This window comes from Mauremys reevesii, linkage group 11 (genome assembly GCF_016161935.1).
Source record: "Mauremys reevesii isolate NIE-2019 linkage group 11, ASM1616193v1, whole genome shotgun sequence".
Classification (NCBI taxonomy): domain Eukaryota; kingdom Metazoa; phylum Chordata; order Testudines; family Geoemydidae; genus Mauremys; species Mauremys reevesii.
This window is the reverse complement of record NC_052633.1, coordinates 69,729,648-69,740,407: the sequence shown is the minus strand read 5'-3', so window position 1 is coordinate 69,740,407 and position 10,760 is coordinate 69,729,648. Positions and strand designations below refer to the sequence as shown.

The following is a 10,760-nucleotide window of genomic DNA, read 5'->3' as shown; positions in this document are numbered from 1 at the left end:
TGGTCCTGCTCCAGAGAACCTAATTTGCACCAGATGGAATGAATGTGTTTCAACTGGGTTTAGCAAAGCTGGGGCTTGGAGCCTCTCAGGTAGAAGGAAGGAAGGACTCTTTCCCTTTCCACCTAGCCCAGGCTGAGCCAGGAGCCTGTCCTGCTGATTAGCCAGGAGAGCTGGAGAAGATGTCAGTTTCATCTCTGCATGAGGACTGTACGTGGCCAGAAGATAGGACTGCTTGTTTCTGTTGGCTTACAAGGACTGAAAGGCCCCTGCCAGGCATGTCCCAATAGACTTTTCCCAGTGACCAACAGCTGAGGGAAGCATGAATCTATTTCCCTGGAGGAAGTGTGAGAGGATGTCCAGCAAAAGGACAGTGACATCACACACATAAAGTAAAAGAAATGTGTAAATACTAAAGAATCTATGGTTTGGATGAGCAGCTACAATGATGCACAGGTGATGGTGCTGGGGAAGCCATCACCCAGGGATGGGCAGAAGCAGCAACAGCTTCAGATGCAGCTTCCCAGGTGTTCCAAGCGTTTTTCATTGGTGAGAAATAGTGCCAAGGTAAGTTTAAATTGGAAACAGGTTCATCAGCTAAAGTACTATCCGTGGAAGTACCTAAACAGTTAAGGTTCACATGCACACTCACAGACATTGATCATGGAGATAAGCTATGCCCAAGAAAGGTGCAAAATGTTTACAATATAAACTTATAAACCAAGAAGCACCATCAGAGCATGTTGTGATCTGAAACTGATCTAATTGGGAATTGCAGGAGAAACCTCCCAGCTCTAGTGCTACTAGCACCTGAAGATGATAAAATACTGCCATGCTGTATTTATGGAGTAGGGCAGATAGGCTTTCTGGGGGATACAAACTCAGGTTGGATGTCATGGTCTGGCAATGCATGAGCCATGAAAAAATCCCAGTTGTACTGAGAGACTAAAAGTTTTGCTGTTAGGAATAATTGCTGTGACTATAGATTTGGGAGGATGTCATGATGGTGGTAGAGAAACAGCACAGAGGGAGAGCTGTGTCTGTGTGCCTTGGCCGATGAGACATGAATAAGGCAATCAAGTTTTGCCCAATACTTGCATTTAATGATGTGAGGAATAAATTGGCTGCTGCCCAGATTTTCAGCCTCTTGGAGGCTGGTCCCAGTATTTGCAGGTAAGACTGGATCCAGGAAATTCATTGTTAATGCTGTTAAATTTCCCCAATGGGAGATTGTCCCAGTTATACTTCGTTCATTTATCCTAATAAATGTTTCCAAAGGAAATAAAAAGGATATGTGCCAGGCTGTGGCCCCTGTGGATGATATATTGGTGTTTAAATTACTATGTTCTAATTCTCCTGGTTTACCAGTACAGTTTAAGGCATTGATTTTGACCTATAAAGCCCTAACTGGCCTGGGACCTGCTTAACTGAGATGCCACCTCTTTCCCCTGCCACAAAGGTGTTTGAGCTGGAGTCCCTGCAGCTTAAAGAAAAGGTGGCAGCTGAAGGGCATTTTCAGGGATGGGCCTTCAACCTTAGCACCTACTACTAGACCGTGAAGTTGTAACCTGCCTGAATTTCCTGTCCTTCAGGGCGTGCTGCCCGGACCGTCTTGTTACCCGGGCTTTGGGGAAGCAAAGGGATAAGTTGAACTGGTATCTGTGTGAGGATGGCATATTGTTTGGACTTGACTTGATGGTCGGTCTCTTTCTCTGGGCCTTACAGGCTTGAATAGATCCTCTCCCCTCACTGGTAGAGAATAAGGGCAATGTTTTGCCACCCTTAATCATGCGAGTAACCCCTTGCTACTTGAATAGTTCCAGTGGTGCTCAACGGGGCTGTTTGGTCTGAATAAGGATGGTGGAATCTGGTCCAATGGGACTCTTAATGGAATAAGTGATTAATGATTAAAGAGATCAGGATCTGGTTCCAAACAAACTTCATACAGGCCCACCAACAGCTCTTAGGTGGTACCAGATGCCATTTGTTCCTTCACACTAGGCCTCTTGAGGCCTCTCTTATTACCAATCCATGATGCATCTGGTTCACCATCCCCTGCTAAATTTAAGCACTGCATATTTTTGTGGCGGGGATCCAAATGCTTCTGCACGCTGAGCCACTGCACCTGATTTCTTGCGGCAAAGCGGAGTGCTTATGCGCTGCTCATTTTTTATTTCATGCAATTATTAAAATGTTCCATTTGCATACAGCAGACTGTGAAAGGAGCCTGCAGCGGCAGTTCTTGCAATATTTCACTATTGATTTTTTTTCAAGGACCTGCTGGCTGAGGAAATGATGATTGTGGAACTGGACTACAAACCAACACTTAAGAAACATGATCATGATTTGTCCCTCGTCTGGAGTTCAGCCATTCCTTTAACAGGAGGAATATCTGTGCCAGTATAGTCACAATTCCACGATTGTGTTTATACAGTGTGCTGAGGTAGGCTCATTAAATCAACTGTCTAGATAGCCAGTTCATACATACTGTCATGCATTGGCATTGTTTTCACCCACTCTAACGGCGATAGGTCAGCTGCTGGGTACCCACATAGAGGTGGGGTTGAAGGGATGATTTTGGATGCATTATGCTACATCCTATTTGACTGTACAGGGCAAGAGCTGTCTCAGGCTATGAACAACAGGGGTGGACAGGAGTGAGAATTTCAGTCCCTGATTTCTGAGATCCAGACCCAGGCTAAGGTTTTTCCTCCTTCTGTTGTTAGTACGGTGCAGCCTTATGGTAACACTAAGACCATGGGACAAAGATGCCCAGGGAACAAGTAAAACTGAAATAAAAAGGTTAGTGCAATACAATAGGTGAAGCTCTTTCTTCAATCAGTTGCCTCCCCAAACTCCACTTCTGCAAGGATGGCCATAAAGAAATGAGTTGTGGTTTCTCTTTTCTAATAGTAAAAAAGACCTTTTTTTGTCCCAACCCCTGGATTCCCTAGTGAGTTTTGTCTAGCCTGTGTCCATCGGCTCTTCAGTGCACGGTCTGCCTCTGTTATGCGTTGGATGCATTGTCACTGCTACACAACTTATAAAGAGAAATATTACAGATGGGCTTGATCTTCAGGCGTGTTGAGAGTCCAGAAGTCCAGTTGCCATGTCTAAATTAGGAAAATAGGATTTCAAGACACCTGTTAGTTAAGGCATTTTGACTAATGTGGTCAGGGAAGCCTTAGCAAGCTATGTTTAAAGGCAGGATGCCCATGACCAGCTAATATATTCTTAAACATAATTTGTCTTGTCTATGCTAGACAGGAAGCAAAGACCTGTTAGTTAAAATGTTTTGGCCAGCATGTTGGCCACAAACTATTTTTCTAGTCCAGACACAAGTGCATACTTTGGGTACATGCTCCCTCTGAAATCTATCCCTGATGTTATAAATAGTTTAAATCAGTAGCCACATTATCTACTGTAACACCTTCTTATCGCTATAGAAGAAATTCAAGATGGCAGTACGCTACCCCATCATTTAAGATGTCAGGGTGGCACTTGGGGAAGTTTCACAGAATAAATATAACAGTTTGCCAGAGATTCTGGAGCATCTGCCTCTTGAGTCAGAGTATGGGGAAATCAGACAGAGGATTACTAATCCTCGATTGTCCAACCCATAAGATGAGCAGAGTTTTAAACCATATTTGCGACTTCAAGCCATGGCCCATGATGTGGGTTGTGTGAGTGGCCCTGGCAGTACTGTAATTCCCAGGAGAAAGTCTGCTGAGCCAGGTGACAAAGCAGGTATTCCTCCTGGGGCTCTGAAGTAGCATGCACCAGAGCAACTGCTCTGCAAGCCTTTGAAGGGTGTAGCTTCATCTTCCCAAAGCCAGTGTAGATTCCAGGCTGCTCTGCAGTGCTCTGTGGTACAGACTCCCCCTACTACACTAGCATTTTTGATGGAGCTACAAAGGGCCACTTGAGAGCTCTGTGCTGTACCAGCACTGGGGGAATTCTCCCCTGGCACCTCAATGTCCTTTATGCACTTCCAGAATGATGTATACGGGCTGGGAGATGTAAATAACATCACTTTTACTGAAGTATCACAGTGCTGTAGAGGAATGTGAGATGGAAAAATGGCCCTCCACTATGGTGTTTGTTTGTTTGTTGTTTTTTCCAACGTGGTAAATGAAGATGGGTTGTCAGTTGTTAAATTAGTGTGTGCTGGGTGAAATCCCGGCCCCAAGTTGAAGACAATGGGACCAGGGTTTCACTGTTTTAAATACAGCACTCTGATGCTTTACTTGCTAAAATGTCTGCTATTTGTAATTCAAGTTCCTGGAATAAATTTGCCAGTTACTTGCCTGGAATATTTGTCACTGTTACAGCTATACATTATTTATTGCTAAACTTATTTACAGTCTCTCTGCTTGTAAAGGAAGCAGCATGAGAGCTAAGAACATTATAGTGGGCTGTTATTAGACAAGAACAGAATCTTGGAGTTCCTTTTATGCTCACAGTATCAAAAGTCATAGGTTAAGTACCTGTAGTGCAGTAACCCATCTAGGCTGATCCAGTATCTGTTATATTCCACAAAAGCTCCCAATGACAAGTGTGTCTTCTATAATGCTAGCTAAGGAGCAGTTTTGCCCATTTTTGCTATTGGGGGAGGGTTGTGGTGAAGGGGTGGATTATAAAACTGTTACGTCTCTGCAAGTCAGCGCAGCTGAAGTCCTTGCACTCCCTGGAATGTAGGAATTCCCTTCCAGCACAAGACTCTCCTAAGGCTTCTGTTTCCCCCAGCTCCACACTGACCAACAGGGGGAGTTATAGACGTGAGAGTGCACATAACTCACTGGTCAGGGTATGTTATCCACCTGCTCTGTGCCCAATCCACAGAGGATGTTAATGTGTTAAGGCAGTGGTTCTCAAACTTTTCTACTGGTGACCCCTTTCACATAGCAAGCCTCTGAGTGCGACCCCCTGCAATAAATTAAAAATATGTTTTAATATATTTAACACCATGATAAATGCTGGCGGCAAAGCAGGGTTTGAGGTGGAGACTGACAGCTCACGACCCCCCCCCATGTAATAACCTAGTGACCCTCTTAGGGGTCCTGACCCCCAGTTTGAGAACCCCTGTGTTAAGGAGAGTCTTTGATTAGCTCAAGCTATGGAGACTCATGCTTTTAATTTTGGAGGTCCCCAGTTCAATCCACAGGGTTGGCAAAGATGGCAGCTGTCATTCATGCTTCATCCTGTGCACCAATATGCTTCAGGAGGAGACCTGTGGCAAAATTGCACCTGAAACTCCTCTTGGAGCATGGTGGCTCTGCATAGCGCTCAAGATCCTGGGTTTTTGCTGCCTAATCAAGTCTCCTGAGCTAGGGTCTCAGCTGGTGTAAATCAGCAATACTCCACAGAAATCAGTGCAATTTTGCAACTTTACACCCACTGAGAATCTGGCCCCGTGTGTTTGAATTATACTACATGTTGACTTGGTTATAGATATAACATGTGCGTATCATTTAGAAATAGCCCGGAGATGTCGATTTCAGCTCTGGGTGTAAGTTTTTTCCAAAGATTGATCCCAAATTGTGGTTTATGCCTATCTCTAGTTTCAATAAACCTAACTTTTAAAAAAATCCTCTTGAGTTCTTCTAACATTGCCATGGGGGGGGTGGGGAGGAACCAGGACAGAGAGATCCTAATGGCCAAGGTTAGGATTTTTCCTTAAACAGTGCACAAATGAAAACTGTCAGCTCAGTTACTTGGCAAATTGTGAGTTGAGTCAGCTAGTCCTGAGTTCTAATCCTGCCTCTGCCACCTATGGCCTTGGACACATCCCATTGCCTTTTGGTCTTTTCCCTCATCTGCTGGAAATGCCCCTATATGTAGGGGCATTTCCAGCAGATCGAGGGATGTGATCATTCCCCTCTATTCAGCACTGGTGAGGCCTCATTTGGAGTACTGTGTCCAGTTTTGGGCCCCACGCTACAAGAAGGATGTGGATAAATTGGAGAGAGTCCAGCGGAGGGCAACAAAAATGATTAGGGGGCTGGAGCACATGACTTATGAGGTCTCAAGTTGCAGAGGGGGAGGTTTAGCTTGGACATTAGGAAAAACTTTTTCACTAGTAGGGTGGTGGTGAACTGGAATGGGTTACCTAGGGAGGTGGTGGAATCTCCTTCCTTAGAAGTTTTTAAGGTCAGGCTTGACAAAGCCCTGGCTGGGATGATTTAGTTGTGAATTGGTCCTGCTTTGAGCAGGGGGTTGGACTAGATGACCTCCTGAGGTCCCTTCCAACCCTGATATTCTATGCTTCTCATCTGTAAAATGGAGGTGATATTTGCCCACGTATATTTGCCCAGGAAAGGTGAAAGAATCTAGAATTTAAGAATTTAGGAGGTCTGTTGAACGTTCCTCTGAATCACTTGGTGCGGACCAGTGTCGGATATTGGACTGGATGGGCCTCAGGTCTGATCCACCATGGCAATTCCCATGTTCCTAATCGAGGCTCAGAGCCCCATTGTGCTAGACACTGTATAGAAAAGTAACAGATGATAATCCCTGACCCCAGAAGTGCCTATGTTTTCCAATATGATGAATTTGGGTTCCTCAGCTTCCTAAGGGGTCTCTTAATGCAGCCTGGTTTTCAGAAAGTAATGAGCATCCATCCTATGAAAATCAGGCCCCCAAAATACTTAGGCCCAGATTTTCAAAAGCAACTAGTGAAGAACCTGATGCTGATTATCTTTGTGGCGTAATAAACAAATACTACTACAACACACTACTGAAGCTAGAGACAACTCTTTATTTAAATGTATGTAATTAAAATGGACAGACGTAGGCTATATCTACATTTGAGCTCAGAGACTTGATTCCCAGCTTGCTTAGATGTACCTGCACTAGCTCGGCTCGAGTGAGTGTCTAAAAATAGCCGTGTGGCCAAGTTAGCACAGGCAGTTGCTCGGGCTAGCCACTCCAGTACCTACCCACTTGGACCTGCAGATGAGTACTCAGACAGCTAGTCTGAGCCGCCACCCATGAAACCCCAGGCCACGCTGCTTTTTTTTTTTTTTAGCATGCTAGCTTCAGCAGAGCTAGCACAGATATGGGTACATCTATGCAAGCTGTGAGTCACATCTCCCAGCTGAAATGTAGATGCTGCTTTATAGTGTCCACCACTCTAATTTCAGCCATTTTAGCTACGGCTACAAAACCATTGTGAACACTCCCTGTAAGGCTGCAGGATGATGGTATGGGCAGTATAGTCAGTTGTTTCTTACATGTGGCTTCATGTTATATTATACAGTAGAACTGGAAATATTTGGTGTTCATTAATTTTTGCCACTTCTGCTGATTTTTTTTTAAATCTGCAAAAATTGGCATATAGTGACTATTTCTAGCAACATTGCTCCCCAGAACAGTCCGGCCATGAGCAAGACAACCACCAAATGTACGTATGTGGGCTGCCTCTATTGTATGTTAAACTACAGGCTCGAAAATGAACAATTGTACTTTAGCCCCATTTGTCTCCATGCTTTTGGAAGTTGTTGCTTTCCCCAGAATGGAATGGGGAGACCTGACAGGAAGGGGAAGAAGGATGGCTGGTAAGAGAAATTATCCTTTTTGTGGGATGAAATGCTCTTTGGAAAAAGACCAAGCCACGTTATTAATGAATTGCGTTGTGTATGTTGTTTTGAGGTCATCGATGTGAGGTGACCTATGCAGACAGTGTGGCTCTTTGTCTCCCTCTGTTGGCTGTAGTGATGTTTGTGACTGCTACTGCCTTAAAGAAAATGGCCTTTGTCCTTTCCCTCAGGCAGTAGAGGTTTATAGAGGTCCCAGGTTCAATCCCCACAGATGAGCTGTGGAAGGGGTTATTCCAATAGTGTTAGAGATAAAGGAGCAAGAGTGGATGAAATTGGCTCTAAGTTAGGGTTCAGTTCCTAATATATCCCTCTAACTCCTTCTGAAGTCGGTGGGATTTGACCCTTAAACCCAAACTGACTTCAGCGGCGCTACAGTACCAATGTACACCAGCTGAGGATCTCTGGCCCTGTGTTTTCTTTTTGTTTTCATGCTCCTCAGTGCTATCTGGCTTTGACCAAGGCCAAAAGGAGGAATAACAAAAGCTTCCAGTAAAGATGCTCATTTGGTGTTTCTTGCTTGGATGAAGAAAGTGCTGAAAAACCTCATAGGAAAATCTTTGTTTGTGTGATTTCCATACCAAAGAGCTGGGAACACTCAACCCGAGGAGACCTTTGGAGGTTCACCTATTGCTACATGGGGCAGTTAGAGCACTCTAAAGTGTTGTACTCTACAAATCACACCCCCAGAGTCTGAGCCGTTGCTTCCTGTAGACAAGCCATAAATCTCACTTATTTTAAATAAGGAAGAATATTAAAGTGTAGAAATCTCTTTCCTTTAAAAAGATAAGAAACTAGAAGATTTCAGCGGTGCAGAAGCATTAACTCATCTCCCTGCAATTCTTCTGCAGTAATTGGCAAGCTATATATACTGCACAGCATTAAATTGGGCACCTAGGTTTAATATCTGCTCAGCCTAATCTCAGATTATATGAATCACTAATGAATATTACTTTGCTTTCTTTCGTGCAGAAAGAATCAATATTGTAATTACAACCTGTTTAATAATGTGCCTTTACCTTTCTTTTAATAGGGCTTGCTAGCTTATTTAGATGCAAACATCTAAGGATTTTTATATTCCCCAAGAGCACTTCCTCTTTTAAATACTTAGTGATACAGTTACTTTAAAGCAATAAGCAGTACAAGCAGAGCTAGCATGAAATTACACTAATCTCCAGAGCTTTGTAGTTATATAAGAACTCTTAGCCTATTCAGTTAATTAATGGAATATTTACAGTAGGTTTTTGAAGTTATTATTTTTAAGCAATTCAAAGTTTTTTAATTGTCACATGTCTGTGGATTGTTTTGGTTATTTTATCATTAGTTAAGGCCAGAGGAATGAGGGATTTTATGTGCTTTTCTGTGTTTGTAGCTTGGCTGGAGGATGAACAGAATGTATTGTTATGGGTGGTTTTTTCCCTTCAATCAAATGTCACTCCGTATTCTTTCTGACACTGCAATTACAAACATATGTGAGCAGCACCAATAACGCATGAGGCTCAATTAACAGTTTATGCCATAAATTTGCTACACCAAATCTTGCAGTTTTTCGGTGTAGGCCTATTCTTTTTGTAATATAGAACCTAGTGCAAGCTGGAAACCTTAGAAAGTGTTCCCATATGATAAAGCATTGCACTGATTTAGAAGCATTCACTTCAAAATAAATATATATATTTACTTCCTGTGCTTGGAAAAAGTGCAATATATAGTTTGACTTTTTTTTTTCTTCTAATTTTCCTTTTGTATTCAGAGACGGGGATGGGATTCCTGAATTCTATTCCAAGCTCTGACACAGACTATCTTTGGCAAGGGATTTAAACCTCTCTGAATTTTCTTATCCATCTGTAAAATGAAAAACAGAGTTATACAAATGATTGATGGAAAAGATCTGTAATATTAGATCTAATTCCCCCTTGCTGCCAGCACAGGGACGCTGGGTATAATAACACTGTGCCTCACAAAAGTGTTTAACAAATATTGATGAATTAATTTTCAAATACCTCCAATGAAGAGTGACACAGATATGCAAAGTATTGCTGCTTCCTGCTTTTTCATTCTAGATAAATCACATTAATTTGGTCGGGAAGAATAACAAAATACTAAGACTTGTTTGTATACCTTAGAGCTAATGCAAACAAGCTAAATAACAGTGTAGCCGTAGTTCTTTGGATTAGATATTCATTCCCTTCTTGTCCCTTTGCTAGACGGAAACAGAATTCTAGGCCGTGTAAGCCTGCAGCAGCAGAAATGGGGAGACACAGTCTGGGTATTAGTGTAGTTTGTTTACTGATGAAATGTCTGTTCTGTTTCCTCAAACAGAGGTATAACTGCACTGAGAGAATATTCTCTTGCCAAAAATTAAGGCCTCACTGCTCTGTCCCAAGAAGCAGCTGCTTTGGAATTCTCTGTCTCTCCAGAACTCACACCAAGTTCAAACAAACTGAAGTGCTTAAACTTAGGGCTGGTCTACACTGGGGGCGGGGATCGATCTAAGATACGCAACTTCAGCTACGTGAATAGCGTAGCTGAAGTCGAAGTACCTTAGATCGAATTACTTACCATCCTCACGGCGCGGGATCGACATCCGCGGCTCCCCATGTCGACTCCACTACCGCTGTTCACGTTGGTGGAGTTCCGGAGTCGACAGGAGCGCGTTCGGGAATCGATATATCGCGTCTAGATGAGACACGATATATCGATCCCCGAGAAATCGATTGCTACCCGCCGATACGGCCGGTAGTGAAGACGTACCCTTACTCTGTGCCCCTCTTCTTCCCTCAGCCCTGCATTTTATACCTCGTAAATCCCTCTCCCAAGCCTCCCCTCAGACTCCAGAGGTCTGGAAAAGATGGCGTGGCTGTTTACTCTCTTTTTGTGCGTCTGCTCTGCAACACACCTCTCTGAGGGAGCCACTATTTCATGGCATCAGTAGGTCTTTCTATGAGAGCTTCATCCTGGGTGCTTGTATATCAATGGCCCCTGATTGTGCAAGCCACTGGCATCTTTAACCGTAACCCCACTGTGCACCGCTGCCATGAACTGTTCATAACTGTTTCTCGTCAGAGGTAGTTGTGCTGCAATCCTAGGAGAACCGATCCTAGAAAAGGGCTTTGGGATGCCTGCAGAAGTTTGGATTCAGATCAGATTCTAGATCTGATCTGCACGACT

At 43.5% G+C, this 10,760-nt stretch overlaps 1 long non-coding RNA gene across 2 annotated transcripts in view; it reads left to right on the top strand.

Moving 5' to 3' along the window:
* Positions 1-338: 338 nt before the first annotated feature.
* LOC120374327 overlaps positions 339-10,760 on the top strand; it is a 29,301-nt gene continuing 18,879 nt past the window's right edge. The window contains exons 1-2 of one of the 2 annotated variants that reach the window (XR_005586008.1): positions 339-564; positions 2,272-2,440. This is a non-coding gene — a long non-coding RNA (uncharacterized LOC120374327). Of the gene's footprint in view, positions 565-881; positions 1,171-2,271; positions 2,441-10,760 lie in introns of those variants that run through there. The other variant, XR_005586007.1, reaches the window with a different exon arrangement.